This window comes from Hippopotamus amphibius, chromosome 2 (assembly GCF_030028045.1).
Source record: "Hippopotamus amphibius kiboko isolate mHipAmp2 chromosome 2, mHipAmp2.hap2, whole genome shotgun sequence".
Classification (NCBI taxonomy): domain Eukaryota; kingdom Metazoa; phylum Chordata; class Mammalia; order Artiodactyla; family Hippopotamidae; genus Hippopotamus; species Hippopotamus amphibius.
The window spans coordinates 9,623,448-9,650,394 of record NC_080187.1 but is presented as its reverse complement, the minus strand read 5'-3'; the positions used below and the strand labels follow the sequence as shown (position 1 = coordinate 9,650,394).

General features: G+C 45.0%; 2 pseudogenes; one reads left to right on the top strand and one right to left on the bottom strand.

The window, feature by feature from the left end:
* Window positions 1–7,553: 7,553 nt before the first annotated feature.
* On the top strand, window positions 7,554–9,309 carry LOC130845924 (RNA-binding protein FUS-like; annotated as a pseudogene).
* Window positions 9,310–25,042: 15,733 nt separating this feature from the next.
* Window positions 25,043–25,673, bottom strand: LOC130846630 (geminin-like; annotated as a pseudogene).
* Window positions 25,674–26,947: the final 1,274 nt, after the last annotated feature.

Genomic DNA, 26,947 nt, shown 5'->3' with positions numbered 1-26,947 from the left:
AGCTGACTGGAATTCTCTGTCTAGTAAGTCCAGTGTCTGGGTTTCCACAGGCACAGCCTCTGTTAATTGCTTTTTCCCCGCATATGAGCCCTACTTTCTTGTTTCGTTGCTTGCCTCTTCCCTTGCTTTTTGTGCTCCATTTGCCCAGCCTCCAGTAAACTACTCTTCTCCCCTCCTCAGGACCTGTACCCATGCTTATCCCTCTGCTGGAGAGAATGAACCCACCACCACTCAGTGCCTCCCTATGCCTGAGAGCCTCTGTCATGTTAAAAACTTACCCATTTGTTGTGAGTATGAATATCAGTTCTAAAATTGTATTAGGCAATAAACAAAACTGTCTTTTTTTTCCTTTCCTTTTTTCTGTGTGTCAGGGTCAGTGCTCTTATGAGCTCTCAATCCATGTGCTATGTGGAGGGGAAAGGAAAATCCCATGGTCTTCACCCCTACCCTTGCATCCTTCTGGATGGTGCCTAGGGTGTGGGAAAGCTCACCTTATCCCACACAGCTGCCTTGCTGGGCTCCCTTTGTCTTTCCACTATTGATGAAGCCCATCCTCTTCTACTCCGGGCGACAGGCCTGTGTCCCTCTCTCTCTCCTCTCCTCCCTCCAGCTAGTGATCTCTTCTTCACGTGAGAAAACTGGTTCTCCCTTTATCTTTCTGGCCAAGACCCTTTGTCTATGGCTTATGCCTACTCCTGAAAACCAAAACCAGCTGGGGTTAGACAGTTGGTGAATGAGGTGAAGACATTGGCCCTTCAAGTAAACAAAATTGACACCGTGTTCCTGGATACTCAGAGGAGAGAAGAATCAGGGACACCCCTTTCCTGTCCCCTTGGAATTTTGAGGTTCTTAAACTTTGTCTGATGGACTGGGGTGGACTGAGGGGGTCCAGGTGTCAGAAAAAGCGAACAGGACCTGAGGGGAGGCTTTTCCTGGGAAAAGGGTCAGGGAGCCTGTCTGGTAGCCTAGACTCAGCCCCAGGACTAGGCAGTGAGAGGTTGAGAGGGGTTCTGCAGAGGTCCTTGCTGTCAGCATCTTCTCACACAACCACCTCAATGCTATCTGACATGGAGAAAGAATGAATGGACTTGGGGCCCAGGCCCCATTGGAGTACTGCGGCGATGGCTGAGGAGTGACCATTAGTGAGGCATCATGGATGTCCATGGTGACCAGGGCAGCACGTGGGTTTCCCAGGGAGGTGAGAGTAACCAGGACTGTCTCTGGCTTTGGGGCCTCGGGGACATATGGGATGTGGGACTGGATGGGTGGTGACTAGGAAATCAGTGTAGAAACAGGGCCTCTTGGGGACCTGGCAGCTGAGCTTAGTCATTATTCATGGGCTTATCAGGAAACTTGACTTTGTTTCATGGCCTCAGGCTGGTGAGTGTTGAGGACATTTGGATTCCATTTAGGAAAAGAATAACTGGGAAAGAGAAAAAGGAGAGATCACAAAGATAGGGAGATAGGGTGAGGCTGAGGAGGAGACTTGGGGAAAGGCTAAGGATGGACAAAGACTGAGAGAGGAGGAGAGAAAGGGAGGGAAAGACAGTTAGCAATGGATCCAAGTTGGAAGTGAAAGGCATCTGGCAACCTTGCATTGCCTATGAAATGATATTAACATTTTATTATTGTAAGGTGAGCTTTTTAAAACGGAATTTTAAATGTTACCCTGCTGTTCAGGAACACAAAAACCTTTAATTTTATGCAAATGAACAGCGAGGAGCTGAGTGCTTAATGTAAACGAACACTTTCTTTGTAGGAGAGGTTGGAAGAGAGAAAAAAAATTCCCCAGGATTCTTTAATTGCTGTCTGAAATTATGTAAATCCCAGCACCAGGCAGAACACAATTACCCCGCGGCCCTCCCTGCCAGCGCCGCTAATGTCTAACAAAATATCGGTGGGTGACATTTAGACGAGGTAATGCAAATGAGAATTAATTTTTTTCCAAGACAAAGGGCAGCTGAAAGATCACCTCATTCATATACCGGAGTGGGGGAAAGCTCGCAAATGCTGGGGTGGGGTGGGGCGGGCAGGGAGCCCGGGGCAGGGGGTCTCCTCCCCTTGGGCCCAGGTTCCTGGATTTTTGGCCTCTGAGAGCCTTAGATCACCAACTCTCTGGCTGTAGTTCCCAAGTAGTTCTTCAAATGTAAATAGCCATTAAAAAAAAGAAAACAAAACACTCCTGCACACGGAGGTGATCCAATCTCAGCTATAAGATGCTTTCACAAACTTGCTCTGTTCCGTGCTCATGACAGCCCTGCAAGGTGTAACAGGAGCCCGTCATTCGGAGGCGAAAATTGAGGCTCAGAGAAATCTGGTCACCTGGCCAAAGCCACACAGTTAAATCTGATGGAGAGAACGCTAAGGAAGGGAGGATGTTGTTGGTATTTAATCTTCTCATTTCCTCTCTCTCTCTTGCTCTCCTCCCTCCCTCCCTTCCTTCCTTCCCTTCTTCCTCTTTCTTTTTTCCCCCCTCCCTCCACCCATCCTTCTCTTCCTTCCTTCCTTCCTTCCTGGTCTTTTCACTTAAGAAGATTTTTTTTTTACTAAAAACAAGAAGTTTTAATAAAAAGGGACTGCAGCAAGAAAACCAGGGTTCCTATTTACCCAGCCCCCTCCCACCCCGCCCCACCACACACACACACTGAATTCTGGTTTCTCCTTGAAATAACACTCATACACATAACCCAGGCTGGTCAACTCCTGCTCATCCTTAAGTTTCAGCATAAATGTCATTTTCTTAAGGAAGCCTTCCTTGACCTGCTCCCCAACCCCAGCTCCAGGGACTTTGACTGCCAAGCACTTACCAAAAATTGCAATCACGGGGTCACGTTCTCTTCTCCCTGTGAGATCGTAAATTCCATGAGGCAGGGTCAGGGTCCTGTGGTGGTTGTCACTGTAGCCCCAGTGTCTAGAACACTGCCTGGCACTGCCTTTGCTCAGTAAATGTTTAATGAATTCATGAATAAATTAATGCTATAAAAGGAGATTGTGTACTGGTCAAAGTTAGCATGATGGTTTATGCATATAAAAATGTGAAGCAAGAGTAAATTGTACACTCTTAACAATTACTCCTGGAATTCTAGAAATACATTTAGCAGTAGGAGGTGTGAGAGGAAATGTTTTGGGAAGAACAGATCAGGAATCTTGCAGGTAAGAGAACTCTCTCCTATTAACTTAGTCTCAGTGCCAGTGCAATTCACATCTTAAATTCCACAGACTGTTGTGACTTAGTTGAGTCACCCCCTGACTGTCTGTAGGAGTCTTTAATGCCAGTTTTTAATCCTGAGACAATCCCTCTAGTCACTATGAAAGACTCTTTGGGCTTAAGCCAGATCTAGAGGCAGGAAAATCTACTGTTAAAAGCAAAACAAAAAACCTCTATATATATTTTTTGTTATCTGTTATCTACCTTAAAAGACATTACCTGTATCTGTAGCTTTTAAAGGATGATTTGATATTTAATCTGCTCTTCTGCTTTGAAAATAACCTGAAACTTATGTAGATTCACAACCATGGGAGAAATTGACAAATTTTTCTAGGTTCCTGCTTCAAAGAGCCTGAGGTCCCAACAATTTCAAAGGTGATTTCATTCAAACCTGCTAAGATCAAATAATATCAATGTTTTAAAATTCTTCTAGAGCGTACGGAAAGAAGAAAACCTTTTTCTTTTCTTTTCTTTTAAAAAACAAAACCAGTGTAATACTTCTCAAGGTCCAGGAAGGAAAAAGAAATCAGTCTGGGTGCGTCAGAGAGAATTTAAAATGGGAATTGGTTGCCCACGTGATGGAAGCACTGAGAAGCCAAACAGTGGACAGTGAGGCCACCCAGACCGTGGCAAAGGGAAGAGGTGTGTTGCCAGAGAGAACAGGGAGAGGTCACCAGGAAGAGGCCAGGACCAGGGAGCATTGTGGTCCAGCTAGAGCCAGGGAAAACATGCAGGTGATGGTGGAGACATCTAAAGGAACACGGGAGGAGAGCCACCCTCTTGCAGCCCTCCGTCTCTGGCCAGTGCCTTACTAGATTTACCCAGCTAAAATCCTGCTGACACAGCAGGTTGGGAAATGCAGTCTGTATGGGGCAGCCCCCACCCCTGCCCTGATTCAGACCAGAGCATAGACGGGCTGAGGCCTGGATGTAATAGCAAATAGGCAGTATATAACCTCTAAGTTAGACCTCTGAGAGAAAACCAACCAATGATCAAAGTCAAGCTAATAGAACACTCTCTCATGTGTGACCAAGGTGACAACACCTGAGCTCTGATCAATCTTAACATCACAAATTAGATCTAAAAACACATGTATTCAAAGCACAGAAAGAGATAATAAAGAGAATGGAGGGGGAGGTAACAGTTAGAGATATCAAATAAAGGCACTTTAAAGCAAATTAAAAACCCAGAGACCTCATGTTAACAGTCTCTCACTAAAGAACCTTCTAAAAAATGTACTCCAAAAAGAAGAAAAATGACTGTAAAGGGAAAGTTTGAGGTGTAGGTAGGAATTATGAGCAAAGGAAATGGTGATATATGGGTATATCTAAATAAACATTTACTGCATAAAACAATATAAAGAATAATATCAAATGTGGGAGGATCACAAAAGAATAGAAGAAAATGCTGGATAAAAATAGCATGTAAGTCAGAAGGGGTTATCTGAGTTGGTATTTTATGTTCCTTGTATTGTTTGGGAGTAGGGTAAAGATATTGATTAATTTCAGAATCTGTTCAACAAAATATGCCTTTTAATTTTAATAGTCATGAGGAAATAAGTTATTGTTTGTTTGACGCCATTAGTTTCTGGTTTGTTTATTATACACCAATATATAACTGATACATTTGTCCTACCATATATTAAAAATGCATGTTAAAACTACAGGCTTAATGCAGTTTGGGGCCAATGCATAAGTAGATACACAAAATAATAGAAGAGACTAGAATCTAAAAATGGACTGAAGTAGTTCAAAAATGATTCAACAAGTGATATTGGGACAATTAGCCATACATTTGGGTAGAAAATGCTGAAACTATTCACTTTCCAGTGCTTAGGGGGTTGGTTTTTGTATTTTGTACCAAATTTATCATTATTACCTGTGTATGGGTAAGTCCAGGGGGAGTGAAACTCTCCAGAGTTTTACATTTACCATTCACCATTCATAACAAATGGAAACTATAAAAATAAAACCATAAAGTGCTAGGTTTCAACATACTTGTGTGGTAGTGGCAGGAAGTGTATATCAGTGGCATGGGTGCCTCTACATTTCACAGCATCCTTCACAGTCAAGTTGGAGCCACACGGTGCTTCCTGTGGACCATGCTGCTAACTGCTTGCCCAACATCCAGCCTCCCCAGTGGGAGGCTAAGTTTGAGAGGAGCAGTAATATGCCCTGCTCGGGGAGTAACTGACAAAAGTATAGTGACGTGCGAGGCAATTAGAAAAAGAAAGATAAACAAAAGACAAGACAACAGAGAAAAATGAACTAATTAAAAGGTATTTGTGAGGGAAAAAGAACACTGTACTGACTCGTACCAAAAAGCTATCATCTCTTTGTTGTTAAAGCTCTGTGAGTTTTGATTTCTTTTTCATACTATTCTGCATTTTCCTAGTGTTCTACAAGTGTGATTATATTTTTGCTGGAAAAAAATAAATGACTTGGGTACTTCTGAATTGTTATCAGTTTATTCGAAATAGCACATTGTTTCCTGTGATTTTATGAAGTGTCTTGTCTTTCATGAATTATGGGCTCAGGTCCAATTTTTTTATTGGGGTCTTAATTTTTCCCTAATTAATCCATATTATATCATAAGGCTAGTAAGCCTTTCTGATTCTTCCCTTAGTTTGTTGTTTGCCTTTTAATTTTGTCAATAGGATTTTTAACTTATAGAATTGAATTATTTGACTTGTGAAATTTATCAATATGTTCCTATGATACTTGTTCCTTTGCTTATGCTTGGAAAGTCCTTTCCATGAGATTAAGTATGCTCTTTATTTGCGTATATATTCTTCTAATTTTCCTATTTGACTTCTAATTCTATAATTCCTATGGACATTATACTGGTATTTGGTATAAGATAAACATTTAAGTGGAGTATTCTGTTTTGTTTTGTTTTTTTAACAAAAACGTGTTAGACAGTTTCTCTAACCTCATCAGCCAAATAGTTGTCCCTTCCTATCCTCCATCTCACAACCATCTGGATGCTTTCTGTGGCAGACATTGCTGCTTATCTACAGCACAACATTTCTTTTTCCTTTTGTAAAAATTTTATTGAAATCTAGTGGATTTACAATGTTAATTTCTGCTGTGCAGCAAAGTGATTCAGATATATATGTGTGTGTGTGTGTGTGTGTGTGTGTGTGTGTGTATGTATAATTTTTCATGTTCTTTTCCATTATGGTTTACCACAGGATATTGAATGTAGTTGCCTGTGCTATACAGTAGGACCTTGTTGTTTATCCATCCTATATATAATAGTTTGCATCTGGTATGCCAAACTCCCAATCCAACCCTCTCCCACCCCCTTCCCCCTCAGCCTTGGCAACCACAAGTCTGTTCTCTATGTCTGTGAATTTGTTTCTGTTTCATAGATAAGTTCATTTGTGTCGTACTTTAGATTCCACATATTAAGTGATATCATGAAATTTGTCTTTCTCTTTTTGGCTTTCTCTTTCTGACTTAGTATGATAATCTCTAGTTCCATCCACGTTGCTGCAAATGGCATTATTTTGTTCTTTCTAATGGCTGAGTAATATTCCATTGTGTTCCACGTCTTCTTTATCCATTCATCTGTCGATGAACACTTAGGTTACTTCCATGTCTTGGCAATTGTAAATAGCAATACAGCATATCTTATCAAAAGAATCTATATTTTGTTTGGGAAAGTATGGTGCCCATCTATTTTTTAAAAGTATTTCTCTCAGTTTCCCTCACAGTTCAGGGTGGCAGCATGACTGCATTGGTCAATGGGTTATAAATGGATGTCTGCTGGAGACTTCTAGGGGGAATTCTGCTTCTCGGTACAGATACTGATATAGGTATTGTTCCTTCCTTCTTTCTTCTCTCCTTCCCTCCTTCCCTTCTCCCCTGCTTCCTTCCCTCCTTTCCTTTCATCCTTCTTTACTATGTCTATAATGTGGATGGAATGTCTCAAGGTGGAGTGGCCATTTTTGCAACCTCGGGATGCAAGATCATGCCAGGCAGGGCAGAGCAAGAAGGAAGAAACTCTACTCCTGATGTAGGTGCCTCATCCTTGACCTGTCCAGCTCTGGCCAGCTTGTTTCATAAGAGAAACAATGCCCTCAGGCAGCAGTTAAACACCAAGAATCAGGTTTCACTTATGTGCAAGCAAATGCAACTTATATGTTAATGGGACTTATATGTTAATGGAACACATTACATGTAAGTTCTTATAATTAAAACCTGTTTCCAAGTTGTTTATCATGTTCAATTGAGGTCTCTGTCAAATACAGTAACAATGATACTTTTAAAATTATGGCGTCTCCGAGGCTTCGGTGCTCTGTGATGTTGGAACTTTGTTGCTTGTCGGCCTGTGTGCGGACATGGCCTCAAACGAGTATAGCCAACAAGCGACCCAAAGCTAGGGGGCCTACCCAACCCAGCCTGGGCAGGGCCATTCCCAGCAGAGCAGTCAGCCCTACGGACAGCAGAGTTACAGTGGCTACGGCCAGTCAGCGGACACTTCAGGCTATGGCCAGAGCAGTTATGGGGGTTCTTACGGACAGACCCAGAACACAGGCTGTGGCACACAGTCAGCTCCCCAGGGACGTGGCTCAGCTAGTGGCTATGGCAGTAGCCAGAGTTCTCAGTCGTCTTATGGACAGCAGCCCTCATACCATGGCCAAGGCCAGCAGCCAGCTCCTAGCAGCACCGCGGGAAGTTGTGGTGGCGGTTCTCAGAGCAGCGGCTGTGGGCAGCCCCAGAGCTACGGCTGTGGCCAGCAGTCTGGCTGTGGTGCACGGCAGCAGAGCTATAATCCCCCTCTGGGCTGCGGGCAGCAGAACCAGTGCAACAGCGGCAGTGGAGGCGGTGGTGGAGGTAGCCATGGCCAAGACCAGTCCTCCATGAGGGGCGGCGGTTATGGCAATCAGGACCAGAGTGGCGGCGGCTCCAGGGGAGGCCAGCAGGACCGTGGGGGCCGTGGCCAGGGCGGCGGTGGTGGTGGTTACGACCGCAGCAGTGGTGGCTGTGAACCCGGAGGTCGTGGAGGCGGCCGTGGAGGCAGAGGCGGCATGGGTGGAAGTGACCATGGTGGCTTCAATAAATTTGGTGGCCCTGGGGACCAAGGATCACGTCATGACTCTGAACAGGATAATCCAGACAACAACACCATCTTCGTGCAAGGCCTGGGCGAGAATGTGACAGTTGAGTCTGCAGCTGATTACTTCCAGCAGATTGGTATCATTAAGACAAGTAAGAGGGCTTCCTAGGTGGCGCAGTGGTTAAGAATCCGCCTGCCAATGCAGAGGTCACGGGTTCCATCCTAGCTCCAGGAAGATCCCACATGCCGCGGAGCAACTAAGCCCGTGTGCCAAAAAAAAAAATAAAAAAAAATAAAATAAAATACCAATAAAAAAAAGACAAGTAAGAAAATGGGACAGCCCGTGATTAATCTGTACACAGACAGGGAAACGGGCAAGCTGAAGGGAGAGGCAACAGTATCACTTGATGTCCCACCTTCTGCTAAAGCAGCTATTGACTGGCTTGATGGTAAAGAATTCTCTGGGAATCCTATCAAGGTTTCATTTGCTACTCGGCGAGCAGACTTCAACCAGGGTGGTGGCAGTGGTCTTGGAGGCCGGGGGCGAGGAGGACCCATGGGCCGTGGAGGCTGTGGAGGTGGTGGCAGTGGTGGCGGTGGCCGAGGAGGATTCCCCGGTGGCGGTGGTGGCGGTGGAAGACAGCAGCGAGCGGGGGACGGGAAGTCTCCTAATCCTACCTGCGAGAACATGAACTTCTCTTGGAGGAATGAATGCAACCAGTGTAAGGCTCCTAAACCAGGTGGCCCAGGAGGGGGACCAGGAGGCTCTCACATGGGGGGTAACTACGGAGGTGATCGTCGTGGTGGCAGAGGAGGCTGCGATCGGGGTGGCTACCGAGGCCGAGGCGGGGACCGTGGGGGCTTCCGAGGGGGCCGGGGTGCTGGGGACAGAGGTGGCTTTGGCCCTGGCAAGATGGACTCCAGGGGTGAGCACAGACAGGATCGCAGGGAGAGGCCGTATTAGCCTGGCTCCTGAGGTTCTGGAGCAGCTTTCTTCCTGTACCCAGTGTTACCCTCATTATTTTGTAAAATTCTAACTCCTGATGACCCATGGGTTTTTTGTGTCAGACTATGTAATTGTAACCATACCTCTGGTTCCCATTAAAAACCATCATCTTAGTTAAATTTTCTTCCTCTTCCCCCTTTTCACTCTCCTGGAACGTTGATGTCCAGGTCAAGAATGTGGGGAGTTTTCCTCTTTCAGATCAACCTTCCTTGTGGGAACTGGAATAATTTGTTTGTTTCCACTTAGCAGGAACCAGGATAAAGTGTTTGATACTTGGATAAAAAAATAATAATAAATAAAATAAAATAAAATGATTACTGTGCAGTAAGTTTTGTTATTGGATGGGGCCAGTACCCCCTTATTACCTCACTTTTTAAAAAATGTCCTATCTATACTCAAAATTTTATTCTTCCTGATGAATTCTAGAATTACTTCTCAAGTTGGTCCAACCCATTTCATCTTTTGAATGGAACTGTATTAAACCCACATATTAATTTGGGAAGAATTCATATCTTCACAACATTTCATCTTCCCATTCTTGGGCATGGTATACCTTTCCATTTTTCCAGTGTTCTATATCTGTGAATAAATGTTGGTAGCATTCTTCACATGTACTTTCTGCACAATTCTTTTTATGGTTACTGCTAAATATTTTATGCTTTTATTGCTATTGTAAATAGAATCTATTTTCTATTATATCTTATAACTGGTTATTGCTAGAGTATGGGAAAAATTGATTTTCAAGTATTTATCTTGTATTTGACTGCTCATTTATCTTAAGAGTTTTTCAGTTGATACTTTTATGTTTTCTAGGTATATAATTGTATCATCTGTAAATAATGATGATCTCATCTTCTCCTTTCTAATAGTTAGACCTCTTATCTCTGTTTACATATTTTATTGCATGGAGCCAAAAAATATTGAATAAAAATGGAAGAAGTCATGCTTATTTCGCTCTTAATTTTATAGGACATCTATTATGTCCCCATAAATACAGTTCTATTGTTTTAAGATAAGTATTCTTTATGTTAATGAATATTCTCCTATTCCTGGTTTTGGAAGACTTTATATAAATTAGTAATGAGTGTCAAATTTTATTCTCTCTCTTCTGCGTTGATTGAGGTTATCTCTTTTTTAAAAAAATTGTTCCTCCTAACTCGAGGTATGGGAGGGGGCGGGGGGTGAAGGGGAAACTGAGAAGAAGCGCGAGAGTAGCACAGACATATATATACTACCAACTGTAAAAGTGTCAGTGGGAAGTTGTTGTATAACAAAGGGAGTCCAACTCGAGGATGGAAGATGCCTTAGAGGACTGGGGCAGGGAGGGTGGGGGGGACTCGAGGGGGGGGCGTCAAGGAAGGGAGGGAATACGGGGATATGTGTATAAAAACAGTTGATTGAACCTGGTGTACCCCCAAAAAAATTAAAAAAAAAAAAAAAGAAAAAAAAATTGTTCCTCCTGATAGAGTGCATTATGTTACTGGATTCTTTACATATAAGTAATCTTTGAAATTCTGGGATAAATCAGACTTGGTTGTGAAAGATGATTTTAGGAATATCATTGCTGGCTTTAATTTACTGATTTTAAAGGATTTTTCACATCTAAATGCGTGATTAGATTCATCTTCAGTGTTGGCTTCAGGTTTCACTAGCTCTATAAAATGAAATAGGTAAGGTAAATTGAATTAGACTGAATTACGGACCTGAATCTTTACAGTTAGACATGTTCTTGTAGTGAGCAGTGTGTATGTCTTGCCCTTTGGCATTGGGTTCAGCCATATGACTTGCTTTGGCCCATGGAATGTGCGTGGGTATTTTAAGAGCAGAAATGTGAAATGTGCTGTGCAGTGTGTTTGCCTCATGTGATTCTGACATCGCCATAAGAAAACATACCCCAGTTAGTCTACTGGTCCAAAAAATGAGAGACATATGGAATGCAACTTGACCCTAGCTGCAGCATGGACCCAAGTTGAGCCAAGCCAAGATGAGATTTCTTGGAGCCCAGGTGACCTACAGACACGTAAGCAAGAGTGATTGTTGTTTTAAACCACGTAGTCTGGGGGTGGTTTGTTCCATAAGATTATTGTGACAATAGCTGACTAATGTACTGCTTCCCACCTTTTCTGGCTTATATTATTTTCCTTCTCACTAAAGAACTTCTTTTAACATTTCTTGCAAGGCAGGTCACTGGCAACAAATTCCCTCAATTTTTGGTTGTCTGAGAAAGTCTTTATTTCTCCTTCACTTTAAAAACATTTCTTATTGAAGTATAGTTGCTGTACAATATTATATGTTACAGGTGTACAATACAGTGATTCACAATTTTTAAAGGTTGTACTCCATTTATAGTTTTTATAAAATGTTGGCTATATTTCCTGTGTATGTATCCCTGTAGCTTATTATATACCTAATAGTTTGTAACTCTGAAACCCCTACGGCTACCTTGTCCTTCCCCCTTCCTTCACCCCACTGATAACCACTAGTTTGTTCTCTACATCTGTGAGTCTGCAAATCAAAACCACGATGAGATATCACCTCACACCTGCCAGAATGACGATCATCAAAAAAAATACAAGTAACAAATGTTGGCGAAGATGTGGAGAAAAGGGAACCCTCCCTCATACTCTGTTGGTGGGAATGTGAATTGGTGCTGCCACTGTGGAAAACAGTATGGAGTGTTCTCAAAAATCTAAACATAGAACTACCATATGACCCAGCAGTTCCACTCCTGGGTATATATCTGGAAAAAAAAAAACAAAAACACAAACAAACAAACAAAAAACCCCAAGACTCTATTTCTCCCTCACTTTTAAAGGATAATTTCAAAGAGAATGTACTTCTATGTTGGTGACTTTTTTTTTTTTTTCTTAACACTTTAAATATTTCACAGCTTTCTCTTCTTGCTGGCATGGTTTCTGAGAGAAATTGGATGTAACTTTTATTTTTGTTCCTCGATTGGTAAGGTGTTTTTTCCCCTCTGGCTTCTTTCAGGCTTTCTTTTTTATCTTTGATTCTCTGTAGTTTGAAAGTGATACACCTACATGTAGTCTTTGTGGCATTTATCACACTTGGTGCTCTCTGAGCTTCCTGCATCTGTGGTTTGGTGCCTGGCATTAATTTAGGGAAAGTCTTAGTCATTATTGTTTCAGATATTTCTTCCGGTCCTTTCTCTCTTTCTTCTCCTACTGGCATTCCCATTATGTGTATGGTATCTGTTTTGTAGTCATCCCACAGTCCTTTGATATTCTCTTCTGCTTTTTCCAATCTTTGTTCTCTTTCCTTTTCAGTTTTAGAGGTTTCTACTCATGTATCCTCAAGCTCAGAGATCCTTTCCTCAGTTGTGTCCGCTCTATTTATAAGCCCATCAAAGGCATTCTTTATTTCTGTTACAGTTTATTGATCTCCAGCATTTCCTTTTGGTTCTTTGTTGGAATTTTCATCTCTCTGCTTACATGGTGCATCTGTTATTGAATTCTGTTGATTTCATTCACTAGAGCCCTTGGCGTATTAATCATAGTTGTTTTCAATTCCTGGTCTGATTATTACAACCTTCTTGCCATATCTGGTTCTGATGCTCGCTTTGTCTCTCCAAATTGTGTTTTTGGTCTTTTAGTATGCCTGGTGACTTTTTCTTCCTTGACAGCCAGACATGATGTACTAGGTACAAGAAACTGCTGTAAATAGGCCTTTGGTGGTGTGGTGGTGAGGAGCTGGGGGAGGGGAAGTGTTCCTTTGTCCTACAATCAGGTCTCAGTCTTTTACTGAGCCCGTGCCTCTGGTTTATGAACTTCATACTCATGTCTGAAGTTTCTCAAATTTTTTCTTCTGTTTAGGTGAGACAGGGTGACTAGCGTGGGCTGGAACTGGGTATCTCCCTTCCCCCACAGTTAGTGTCTGGTTAACTAGTTTCCCCTGAGGAAGGGCTGGCCTTGTTAAGAAGGTCAGAGAACTCTGGCATGTTTCAAAATGGTCCCTCTTCTCTTCCGCCTGCCAGAAGCACAAGGAGATTCGTTCCCGATCTTGACTGGAAACCTGGTCGACCTCGTGGAGCCTACAAAACTGTGGGGGTCCCCCAGGACTGGGCGCCCCTGGAGTTTTTGCTTCTCAGACTTGCCCACACGGAGCCTCCAGCAATTCGTCAGTTAACCTCCGGGGTTTCCTCCTGGGTATTGGTTCCTGCTGTGGCTTCCATGCGGATCTCTGCTCTGGTAAGCTGTGACTCCCTACATCCGCCTCACTCTCCTTCTAATCTTAGGAGCACTGTTTGCCTCTGTATCCTCACCTATCTTACAGATCCAAGAAGAGGTGTTGATTTCTCAGTGTGCTCAGTTTTTTACTTGTTGTTAGGACATAGCGGCAACTGGTCATGGGGCAAGAACAGAAAAACTGGCTGATTGGTCAAGTAGAGTCCGAAAATTTATCCTGTAAGAAATGAGAATTTAACATATATAAAGGCAGCATTTCCTTTATTTTTTAAGCTCTTTATTGGAATATGATTGCTTTACACTCTTGTACCAGTTTTTGAGGTACACCAAAGTGAATCAGCTGTATTTATACATATATCCCCATATCCCCTCCCTCCCAAGACTCCCCCCCACCCTCCCTGTCCCCTTCGCCTCCCCCAACCCTGTGTCCTCAAGTCCATTCTCTGCATCTGCATCCTTATTCTTGCCCTGTCACTGGGTTCATCAGTACCATTTTTTTAGATTCCATATATATGAGTTAGCATACGGCATTTGTTTTTCTCTTTCTGGCTCTGTATGACAGTCTCTAGGTCTATCCACCTCATTACATATAGCTCCATTTCATTCCTTTTTATGGCTGAGTATATGCCATTGTATATATGTGCCACATCTTCTTGATCCATTCATCGGTCGATGGGCATTTAGGTTGCTTCCATGTCCTGGCTATTGTAAACAGTGCTGCAATGAACATTATGGTACTTGTTTCTTTTTGGATTATGGTTTTCTCTGGGTACATGCCCAATAGTGGGATTACTGGATCATATGGTAGTTTCATTTTTAGTTTTTTAAGGAACCTCCAAACTGTTTTCCTTAGTAGCTGTACCAACTTACATTCCCACCAACAGTGCAGGAGAGTTCCCTTTTCTCCACACCCTCTCCAACATTTATTGTTTCTAGATGTTTTGATGATGGCCATTCGGACCGGTGTGAGGCGATACCTCATTGTGGCTTTGACTTGCATTTCTCTAATGATTAGTGATGTTGAGCATCTTTTCATGTGTTTGTTAGCCATCTACATGTCTTCTTTGGAGAAATGTCTATTTAGGTCTTCTGCCCATTTGTGGATTGGGTTATTTGCTTTTTTGGTATTAAGCTGCATGAGCTGCTTATATATTTTGGAGATTTACCTAAAGGCAGCATTTCTTATCAAAGGGGGAAAATCAGTATCTAATAAATGGCATTGAGATAACTGGGCAACCATCTGGAAAAAAGTTAACTTGGATCCCTACCTTACTCCTTACATCAAAATAAATTCCATACATCTCAAACATTTAAATATAAAAAAATTGAAAAACATAAAAGTTATTAGAATGATTATTAGTTAAAATAAAGAAAAAATTTCAATGTACAAGGAAAAAATAGTGTGAGAAAACAAATAACACACAACGTATTTATAACATATTGATCAATAAATGACTAATTTTTAATATAAAGGATGCCTGCAAATAAATTTTTAAAAACCCAACAACTCAGTAGAAGAACTAAGGGCAAAAGACTTGAAGAGTCAGGTTTCTAAAAAGACAAATTCAAATGGCTCTTAAACAAATGAAAAGATACTCAATCCTATTCATAATAACAGAAATGGAATCTATGGCAAAATACCCTTTTTCATCTATCAGATTGTCAAACATCAAAATCTTGATAGCATAGTGTTGACAGTGTAAGAAAACATGTAAATGCATAAAATATCTCTGGGAAGTAATTTGGCAAAATCTTTCAAAGTTAAAAATGTACATATCTGCTCTACATCATACCTTGTCAGAGAAATACAAATTAAAAAGCAACAGTGAAATGTATAGTGATACACCTGTTAGAATGGCCACAGTCTGGGACATTGACAACACCAAGTGCTGGCAGTGATCTAGAGCAACAGGGACTCTCATTCATTGCTGGTAGGAGTACAGATGGTACAGCCACCTTGGAAGACAGTTTGGTGGTTTCTCACAAAACTAAACATACTCTTGCTGTACAATCCCGCAATCACACTCCTCAGTATCTCCTCAAAGGAATTGAAACTTTACGTCTACACAAAAACCTGCACACCAACATTTATAGCATCTTTAATCATAACTGCCAAAACATGGAAGCAACCAAGATGTCCTTCAGTTGGTGCGTGGATAAATAAACAGTGGTACATCCAGACAGTTGAGAATTATTCAGTGATAAAAAGAAATGAGATATCAAGCCATGGAAAGACTTGAAGGAACATTAAATGCATATGACTAGGTAAAAGAGGCCAATCTAAAAAGCCACATACTGTATGATTCCAACTATATGACATGTGGAAAAGGCAGGACTTATAGCTGGTAAGAAGATCAGTGGTTTCCAAGGGCAGGAGCTTTGGGATGGATGAACAGGCAGAGAACAGAGGAATTTTAAGGCAGTGAAAATACTCTATATGGTACTGTAACGATGGACAAATGTCATTATACATTTGTCCAAACACACAGAATACATAACACCAAGAGTGAACCTTAATGTCAACCGTGGATTTTTGGTGATCGTGATGTGTCAGTATAGGTTCATCAGTGGTAACAAATGGACTGCCCTGGTGGAGAAAGTTGATAATGGGGGAAGCTATGCGTGTATGGGGGGCAGGGGTATGTGGGAAATCTCTGTACCTTCCTCTCAATTTTATAACTGCTCTAAAAAAATCCTTTTTTAAAAAAGTACATACCCTTTGACCTAGAAATTTAACATTTAGTTTATTCTACAGAAATACTAGCCAAATTTCAACTTAATTTTATTCAGCAGTTATTGATTGAGCATCGACTATGTGCCAGGCGCTGTAACGGGCCCAAAGGATACAGAGATGAATGAAACACAGTCCCATCGTAAAGTCACGTATAATCTTATGATTTGAATTGAAATTGAATTGAAGTGCTTCATTCAATAGATGAAAACAAGTTCAGAGAGGTGAGTGGGAATTTGATCTTGCGTGGCTCTAATGAAACACTAGGTCTATGGATCAAACATTTCTACCCAAGTGCCCCTCAAGCACAAAAGAAGAGAAAGTATTTCTGGAAGATCTGGGGGGGCACAGCCTACAGTGGCCTATTGCAAGCAAGGGAATATTGATTATTTGTTTCTAAAAAGTCACACGCATTTTGCATTCTATTTCATTTATCTTTCTATTCAAACACACACATACATATGTTTAATATAAAAACAATGTTTTAAAAGTTATTTCATGAGTTACCAATTAAATTAAAACTTTTTTCCTGAAAATCCTGAAGTATGTAATAGGTACATGAGGAAAAAGTTTCATGTTTATCTGTGGCTTCTCTCCCTTCCCCCACCCCAAAAATATTCCCTAAAGGAGAAACACAGCTAAGCCAAGCTACTTCTTTTTTCTTCTTTCTTGAAGTATAGTTGATTACAATATTATGTTAGTTTCAGGTGTACAGCAAAGTGATTCAGTTATATATGTATTTTTTTCAGATTCTTTTCCATTATAAGTTATTACAAAATATTAAATATATCAATAGTTTCCTGTGATATACAGTAAATCCTTATTGTTTATTTTATATATAGCAGTGTGTATCTGTTAATCCCATACTCCTAATTTATCCCTCCCCCACCCTCACCCTTTCCCCTTCAGTAACCAAGAGTTTGTTTTTATGCCTGTGAGTCTGTTTTGTAAATAAATTCATTTCTGTTATTTTTTAGATTCCACATATAAGTGATATCATATAATATTTGTCTTTTGCTTTCTGACTTACTTCACTCAGTGTGATCATCCATGTTGCTGCAAGTGGCAATATTTCATACTTTTTTATGGCTGAGTAATATTGCATTGTATATATGTACCATATCTTCTTTACCTATTCATCTGTTGACGGACACTTAGATTGCTTCCATGTCTTGGCAATTGTAAATAATGCTGCTATGAACATTGAGGTGCATGTATCTTTTTGAATTAGAGTTTTTGTCTTTTCCAAATATCTGCCCAGGAGTGGGATTGCTGGATCACATGGTAATTCTATTTTTAGCTTATTATGGAATCTCTGTACTCTTTTCCATGGTGGCTGCACCAATTTACATTCCCACCAACAGCGTAAGAGGGTTCCCTTTTCTCCACACCCTCTCCAGCACTTGCTATTTGTAGACTTTTGATAATGGCCATTCTGACCACTGTGAGGTGACCATGGTTGCATCATTTGCAAGTATTTTCTCCCATTCTGTGGTTTGTCTTTTTGTTTTGTTTATAGTTTCCTTTGCTGTGCAAAAGCTTTTCAGGCTATGGCCTGCCTGCTCCCTAACCGCGGGCCCACAAGGAAGGCCTGGAGCCAGGTGCACACCACGCAGTGTCTTGGGTGGGGCAGGGCTGTGGCTGTGCCCTGCCCCACCCTGGCTGACAGCACCAGGGCACATTTAGCAGGTGGCTTGGCATAGGGCTCTTGCCCACCCCTGTTCCAAATACCGAGTGAATCTGGCACAGAAGTTGTAGTCCCTTGGGGGGTTGCCCAAACACTGTAGGTTGGAACCGCAGGAGGAGAAATTGACCTCTGTGTCCTAGCCAGGCCCAGCACTGGACCTTGACATGTATTTACCAATCTCCTCCCCTCCTGCATGGGCCACATGGCAGCTCAGAATCCACCGAGGGGGAGCAGTAATGGGAAATGGTGATGGGGCTGAGGCTGGTAGGGAGGGGGACTGGACCATTGGAGCTTCTAATACAGTGATGTGTCCAAATGTTGGGGGCCTGGTCACTCTCTGTTGGAATGACACCCAGTGGGTAAAGCCCTCAGGCCAAAGCAGGGTCTGGAAAGACTGGAAGTTTCGAGGGTGAGATTGCAAAAATGCCTCCAATTCTATTCTTCACCTCTCACTGTATCCACACCGTTTGGGATGTGGCCTGGCAGCTCCTCGCATCAGGAGGTGACTCTATTGCCTGAACATTGAATCCAGGCTGGCCTGTGACTTGCTTTAGCCAATAGAATGCAGGAGAAGCTGTGCCATGCCAATTCCCAGTCACCACTGACAGCAGTTGACAGCAGCTGTGCCAGACACATCCAAGGCCGTCTCTAGGCTAGTCAGCTCTCGAGCCAACCTCCACACTTCTGATTGGAGACACAGGAGAGAAGCTACCCTAGATCAGCCTGGCCCACCTATAGAAGAGGGTGTGATGACAAATAGTGGTTATTTTAGTCACTAAGATTTAGGGTGATTTGTCACACAGCATAGCTACAGAGAGGTGCCTGGGGGGGCCTCAGGCTGCCTTCCCCTCGTATTGGTAGAGGCTGGCTCATGTTTGATGCTGGGAAGAGGCTCGGGGGCAGGAAGGTGGGAGTGGTCCACAGTTCAGAGCTGCTGTATAGCAAGTCCTGGACCCCCGCTGGCTCTGGGACTGACCCACAGGAGGCTACTCATCAGAGTGAGCCCTGCACGTGGGGCCCCCTGACCAGGGGAATCAGAGGGGGCTGTGAGGGGCTGGCCCAAGCCCAGGGTGAAGCCTGGGTCTAAAGGACCCAGAAACGAGGCCACCTTTGTCTCTGACTGTTGATAAAGAGGAAAGATGGGAGACAAGCACATTTCCCTCTAGAAAAGGAGAAGAGGGATGTGCACAGAGCAAGAAGGTTGGGTGGGACTTGTGGGGGGGGGGCGGGCATATGGGCAAATAAATCTTAGGAGAAGATACTATCTGGTGGAGGGTGCAGGTCTGCTTCTTCCATGCCCTCCCTGTTGGCTCAAAGAAGACAGGACCCTGAGACAACAGCCCTCCCCCTGCTCTGGGGCCCTGCGTGTTGTAGGGTGAGCCTGGGTGGCCTTGCCCCCCTGGGTCAATGGTTCTCAAACTTGAGTGGGTCCCGAAATCACCCCCAGAGTTCTGATGCGGGAGGTCTGGGGAAGGACATGAGAATGTGCATGTCTAACAAGTTCCCAGATGACACTGATGCTGAGCTGGGAGCATTCTGCAATCAAGGACTTAAACACAGGGTTTTGGCATCACGGACCCCAAAGGTCTAACTTGATCCATCCTTTATGTCTGTGTGACCCTGGGCAAGTCACATAACATCTCTGAGCCTTGCCTTTCTCATCAATAAATGGGGATGATGGTCATCTTCCTTTCAAAGCTTATTCTGGGAATTATGTGAAAAGATGTATTTAATGTGCTTGGCATCTGGGGAGCCCTCAAAAATTTATGAGTAATTGTTGTCCATCTCCAGGGACTTTGGCATCCGTGGGGGAGGTTTCAGTCTGGACTTTACTGACCTTGTTGGGTGACAGAAGGGGAGATACTGGTCTGGCCTGGGGGTGGGGGTGGGAATGGAGGGAGTCCATGGATTGGTGGCTATGTCTTCGATTCCATCTTTGACCCCCAGCCCCCTGCAGTCCTGGGAGGGGGTCTAGAAGCCCGATCTTCCCAGGTCCCACCAGTAGACCTAGACAGATGCATACCAGACACATAGATCCCCAGGGGACGGGGTCCTCAGCTAAGGCGTCTGCTCCCACTGCTGGAGCCAGGCAGACCTGAGTTCTAGTCCTCGCCCCCGCTTACTTCGTGGGCATGTTTGGAAACCCTTCTGGGCACCCCCCCCACCCCGCCCCACCACCTGTAACAGTGAGAACAACAGCAGTTCTGTCGGCAAGTTGCTGTGGGTTCCCAAGCCATGTTGCAGCACGCCTGGGGCACAGCCACAAAGGGGCTTAGGAGAATCGTATCTGGTATGAAGTGGGTGCTCTATCAAAAATCTGTCCAGTGAGTAAAGGAGAGCCTAGTTCCTGTTCCCCTTGGCCGCTTTCTCGATCTCTGTGCCACCCTGACCCCACACAGGAACAGGACCACGCAGAGCAGACCTTCCGGGGTCCCCAGCCCCTTGGGTTCCTTTACCACTCTCAGTGCACTGGCTCCCGGAGCATCCTCTCCTGACAGTAGCCCCTGACTGGCTTTATGCCCAGAGCACAGAGCACCTTAACCGATGACCGAGGGTGCTGGGGCTTGGGGTGAGTGCTCCAGCAGCCTTGCTCTGATCAGGACACCAGGTGTGACCTGTCTGTCCCCGAGCTCCCTTGCTCAATGGAACCAAGATTGCTGTGATGGTTAATTTTATGCATCAACTTGATTGGGCTTGGGGATGCCCAGATATTCAGTCAAACATTATTCTGGGTGTGTCTGCGAGAGTGTTGTGGATGAGATTAGTGTTTGAATTGGTAGACGGAGTAAAGCAGACTGCCCTCCCTGGTGTGGGTAAGTGGGTGAGCCTCATCTCATCAGTTGAAGGCCTGGCTAGGAATAAAGCCAACTCTATCGCAAGTAAGGGGGAGGCTCCTCTTTGATGACTGAGCTGCTAAACCTGGTCATCAATTTTCCTTGCCTTCAGACTCAGACTGAAACACCCGCCCTTCCGCTTGTTGGTTTCTGGCTGGAACGACACCATTGTCTCTCCTCAGTCTCCAGCTTGTTGACTGCAGACCTTGAGATGTGTCAGACTCCATAATCTGGGAGCCAGTTCCTTGTAACCAACCTCTGTCAATTCTGCTTCTCCGGGGAGCTCTGACAAGCAGTGGCCTCTGTGGGGCTGCTCACTGTCACAGCCGGCTCGGTCCCCTCCCTTCCTGCCCCACTGCGTCCTGTACCCGGTTTTCCACCCTGATGCAGCTCTTCCATGGGAATCCTCATTTCCCCTCCTTACTCCCTCACTTTCACGCTCACACACTACCCCCGACGCCGCTCCCCGACCCCTGACCCTGGCATGCTGCTTCTTGGTCCCTCAAACACTCCCACCCATCACTCGCTGTCACACTCATGCCTCCCCTCAGGCCAGAGCTGACCTGGTCCCAAGAGGGACAAGGGCAAGGCTGCTGAGGGGAGCCCTGCCCCAAACTCCAGCCTGACCAGGGGGCAAGAAGGGGCTGCCTCCCTTTCCTGGACCTACTGGCCAAGGGGCCACATACTTGCAAAGGGACTCATGCCACCATCTGCCGCAGGGAAGAGCTTCTAGACCCATTCTGAGTGTGTGTGTGTGTGTGTGTGTGTGGAGGGGAAGCTGCCACCCTCCTCACCTCCAGCCCGTCCTCCTCCACTCTCCCCAGCTGGTAGTGGGTTGTGGATGCTGTGGGAACCAGCGGCTGGCTGCCCTCATTAATATTTATGACAAGGAGAGGAAGTTACATAAATCTTCCCTGATACTTAATTAAACCAAACTTCTTTTGATTTCCCCTCTTTCTGCCTCACTGACTGTGGCCAGCATGCCTATTAGATGTTCTTCCTCCCCAAGTGGCCCAGAGTGGACAGAACCCCCCGGGACTCTGCACCCTCGATTCCTCTAGCCATCGACGGAGAGCTTGGGAAAGCCAGGTGACCCCTACGTGCACTCAGAAGACTGTGCATGGGGCTTAGGGCAGAGGCTCCTTGCAGCCTCTGGGGAGTAGCAGAGACCTGGGAAGACACTGACTGTACCCTCAAAACATGGCCCTTTCAGACCTGGAAGATGGAGGTGTTGAGGAGTAGCTGGGGAGAAGCAGCCGCCTCCCCTCCTTCCTGCAGCTCAGACAGGGAAGATGGAGTCAGTCCCCAAGCCTGCGAGGCGTCGCTGAGTCCCAACAGAAGCCAGCTCTGGCTGGGTCCCCTCACCCCCTCCCCACTTACCAACTGGCACCCCAGCCCAAGGACCCCGGAGTGAACCTGGACAGGGCTTGGCATCTCCCTGCGCTCCAGGAGCTGGTTAGCACCCGGCTGACATATCTTTGATATGGAATCATATACAAGAAGCCGCTTGACCCCTGAAGGCCCCTCTTAGCGTGGGATTGACACCGAGCATTGACTTTGCTTCAGGCTTATCCACAAATCTCAGCCAATTTTATTAAAGAGCTGCGTGCGGTGTGGAACATGCCAGGGAGACAACTTTATTTATAGATCTTGATCGGCAGAGAGGAGCCCACGCCCGATTCCGCTGGCGCCCCAGCCTCAGGTGGGAGGGGGTGATTGGCAGGTGCCGCTCCGCACTGTCCCCCACCCCCAGCTGCACGAAGAGACACACACACACGTGCAGACAGACACATGGGCATTCAACCAGCACAGACGCATATACGTTCACATAAGCAAATACACACACACACACTCACACACTCTCGCACACTCACACACACACCAGTCCCACATTGCTGTGGACTGAATTGTGCCCCCCCCCCATTCACATGTTAAAGTCTTAACCCCCAATGTGGCTATATGTGGACATAGGACCTTTAGGGAGGTAATTACGTTTAAATGAGGTCATAAGGATGGGGCGCTAATCTAAGAGGACTGGTGCCCTTATAAGAAAAGGAGGAGCCACCAGAGAGATCTCTCTCTGCCTCTGTCTCTCTGAGTGTGCAGAGGAAAGGCCATGTGAGGATACAGTGAGAAGGTGGCTGTCTACAAGTCAGGAAGAGAGTTCTCACCAGAAACCAAATTTGCTAGCACCTTAATCATGGACTTCTAGCCTCCAGAATTGTGAGAAAATAAATGTCTGCTGTTTAACCCGTTCAGCCCATGGAATCTTGTTATGGCAGCCCAAGCAGATGCAAAGACACACGGACGCACTTATGCACAGAAACAGACACATGGAGACATCAGTGCAGACGTGCATCCCAGCTGCACGCCCATGCTCACATACACTGAGACACTGGCACACAACATACTGATCTCGTTAGACCCAGGCAGCATCTCCCCCAATTCACCTCTGGCCCTAAGGAGATGCTCAGTGCTGGGCTGGTGACCTAGGGAGGGAGGAAGGGCAAGCGGATGTAGATGTGAGTGTGCACGGTGGGAACGTAACCCTGCAGAGGTGTGTACGCGGACTTTCACACCATGCGGACAGTGTGTATAGAGTTCTATAATCAATAATAATAATAACCAATGCCTCCAAGGCCGGCTCACCCTAAACAGGTTCAGCTGGCACTTACTTAGTTGATTATGAGCCAGGCACTCTGCCAGACGTCTCACACACATCATCTCATTTCTGCCTTCGCATCTCTGAAAAGCACACACATTTACAGAGGGATCCGAGAGGCATCAGGAAAGGCACACGAGGTGACACAGCTGAAGATACCTGGCTGAGCCCAAGTCCCACCCTCAGCCACTGACCGGGCCTTGCCCACTGCACAGGGCATTCGTGGTAATGCAGGTAACTGCCACCACGTGCTAAGCATCAGAAATCCTGGGCAGGCATTCCTCTCCCGACTTGCAGTCTTGTTGACACAAGCAGGGCTCCGGACCTGGCTGCCTCAGCCAGGAAGGCAAAGGCAAAGAGACCCCTGCCAGCCACGCTGCCACCAAGCCCGCGAATGGGAGAGGTCCTCCGGTCTCCTCATCACTGACTTCAGGCTGCCGTGTGGTCATTCATGTGGACTAAATCCAGACACAGGCAGGTGACCTGTCTGGGGGCTGTCAGACAGGGTTTCTCCCTGGCTGCAGCAAGGTCAGACTGAAGATGATTCGGCTCCAGAAGCCTGTCTCTGTGGAGACAGAGGGTTCTAAAGGGACACGTGGATCACTGACAAGTGTTCATGGTCAAGTAGATGGACTTGTGCTGAGCCCGGGTGTAAGGCTCAGTGACCACTCTCTCTGAGGGGCTCTGGGTAACAGGAGGATATCACAGGGCTGAGAGCTGTCCCCTCACACAGTGGAACCCCCGAGGGGGGCGTGCAGGCACCGCAGGACCACAGGTCGAGAAGGGAGGGTAGATGCTGGGCTGCAGGGACCAGGACTGGGAAACGTGGCTTCTGTGCTCCAAGCCGCGTGGCCTCAGGGAGCCTCTGACGCCTCATTTTAATCTGGAGGTGGCAGTAAGGGCAGAGAGCCTGGAATTCACTTAAGCAGGACTCCAGGCCTTGCATGAAAGAGCAGTGCTGGGTCTGGGTAGGAAACTGGGGCCGGCAACTAGCAGTCAGTGCAGGGCCTCAGGGAAGGGCTCCAAGCTGCAGGGCTCATGCAGGGAGCAGGACCGACCCCGGGGCAGGAGGGCTTCTTCCCTCTGCTGTGAGGTGACTCCGTGACCGGCCTGGGCATGGCTGCTGGGGAGCATCAGGGACGGGCCCGAGGCAGACAGGGGTGACAGGGTTCATCCTGCCTCCACCCCGATGGCGGCAGGGCCACCAACACACATGGAGTTGCCGGCACAGCTGAGAGGGAGTGATGAAGAACGTGCGCAGGGGGAACTTGGAGTGACTGCTTAATGGGTTTGGGGTTTTATTCTGGGGTCACGACATGTTTGGGAACTAGATCAAGTGGGTGGTTGCACAGCATTGTGAATGTACTAAATGCCACTGAACTGTATATTTTTTTTCTTCCATAGAATGAAGTTTATTTATCATATACACGTCATGTCTGACAACTGAGAAAATGTTATTTACGTAAAACGCCATAGATTAAAAATACATAGTATTTATATTTTAATACAATAACAGGGTCCCAGGATACAAACAAAGAAGTTTGATTCCAAGTTTTCATTATAAAGTTATTTGCTCTGCTACAAAGACCTATAGTGGAGGTAAATTTTGGCAGTATATTTCTCAAGAGTCAAATATTACTGAATTTCATATACACGGTTTTGCATCTGTAGAGGAAGAGACAAATTCTTCAGCACATGTACCAATTTCTGAGTCTTCTACTTCAGAATCCTCACCAGTTTCCTTTTCAGAATCAAATGCCTGACTATCTGGTGATTCGAAGTTATCCAGAGGTTCACGATTCAGTCTCTCTATTATCTCTGCCATATGCTGTACATGTGCGGCTCCTTCTGCCACTTCCTTATTCTCCTTCTTCAGGCGGGCAGTTTCATTGTCCTTTTGTTCAACTTCTTTATGAAGTTTCTCATTTTCCTTAAGTGCTTCATAGAGAGCCTTCCTCCTTTTTCCCGCCACTTCTTTCCAATATTGAGAGGATGGATTTTCTGTAAGCATAAGATCAAATGTTTCTTGGGTGACTCCAAAATTTTTATTTTCACCATGTTCTGGGTCAGTGACAACTTCAGAGCTGGAAGTCTTAGGTATTAACTGGTCGTTCCAATGTTTCTGTTTGGACAAACCTTTAACCAACTTGTTTTCTCTTCCAGCTAGAGATCTAGCCATAGAAGGCTGAATCATCTTCAGAGTTCTTCTTGGAGCAGGACTACTCTTTTACATTCTCTGGGATTCCTTCTTGTTTCTGCTTCATACTGTGATTCATTATACACTGGATAGAAGCGCGCAATCCTCGTAGTGAACGCAGGTAGCTGTGGCTGCAGCGCCTCGCACAGAGTCCATGGGCAACCTGCGTTCATCCCCGCAGGTGCTGGAGTGCTGGCGCCCGCGGCTGTAAAAGACTAGAACACTGCCTGCAGGCCCTAGACGGCTACCTGACCGCCTGACGCTGAACTGTATATTTTTAAGCAGTTGATTTTATGTTACGTGGATTTCACTTATATTCAAAGAGAGGGAGGGAGAAACTGAAAGAATGGGCATTTATTTTTATGTACCTGCCCTTGAATCCCAGCTCTGTCACTCACTAGCTGGGCTACCTTGGAAGCATTTTTATAACCTCTCTGAGTTTCACTGTTCCTGTCTGTAAAATGAGATAATAGTAGTACCTACCGTTCCTTAAAAAATGAAAAATGGAACTACCATATGATCCAGTAATCCCACTCCTGGGCATGTACCCTGAGAACACCATAATCCAAAAAGAAACATGTATCATAATGTTCATTGCAGCACTATTTACAATAGCCAGGACATGGAAGCAACCTAAATGCCCATCAACAGATGAATGGATCAAGAAGATGTGGCATATATATACAATGGAATATTACTCAACCATAAAAAGGAATGAAATTGAGTTGTATGTAATGAGGTGGATAGACCTAGAGACTGTCATACAGAGCGAAGTAAGCCAAAAGGAGAAAAACAAATACCGTATGCTAACTCATATATATGGAATCTAAAAAAATCGTACTGATGAACCCAGTGACAGGGCAAGAATAAAGATGCAGATGCAGAGAATGGACTGGAGAACATGGGGTTGGGATGTCGGGGGGACAAAGGGGAAGCTGGGACAAAGTGAGAGAGTAGCATAGACATAGATACACTACCAACTGTAAAATAGATAGCTAGTAGGAAGTTGCTGTATAACAAAGGGAGATCAACTTGATGATGGGTGATGCCTTAGAGGGCCAGGACAGGGAGGGTGGTAGGGAGTCGCGGGAGGGAGGGGATATGGGGATATATGTATAAATATAGCTGATTCACTTTGGTGTACCTCAAAAACTGGTACAAGAGTGTAAAGCAATTATATTCCAATGAAGAGCTAAAAAAGAAAATAGTAGTACCTACCTAATATATCGCTCTGAATAAAATGATGAGATGGATTTAAGAATACCTACAACATAATAGAAACTCCACCAGTTTGTAAAATAAGCCAAAGGACTTTCTAGATAGGCCTTACAATCATCTACCATCTCAAATCTG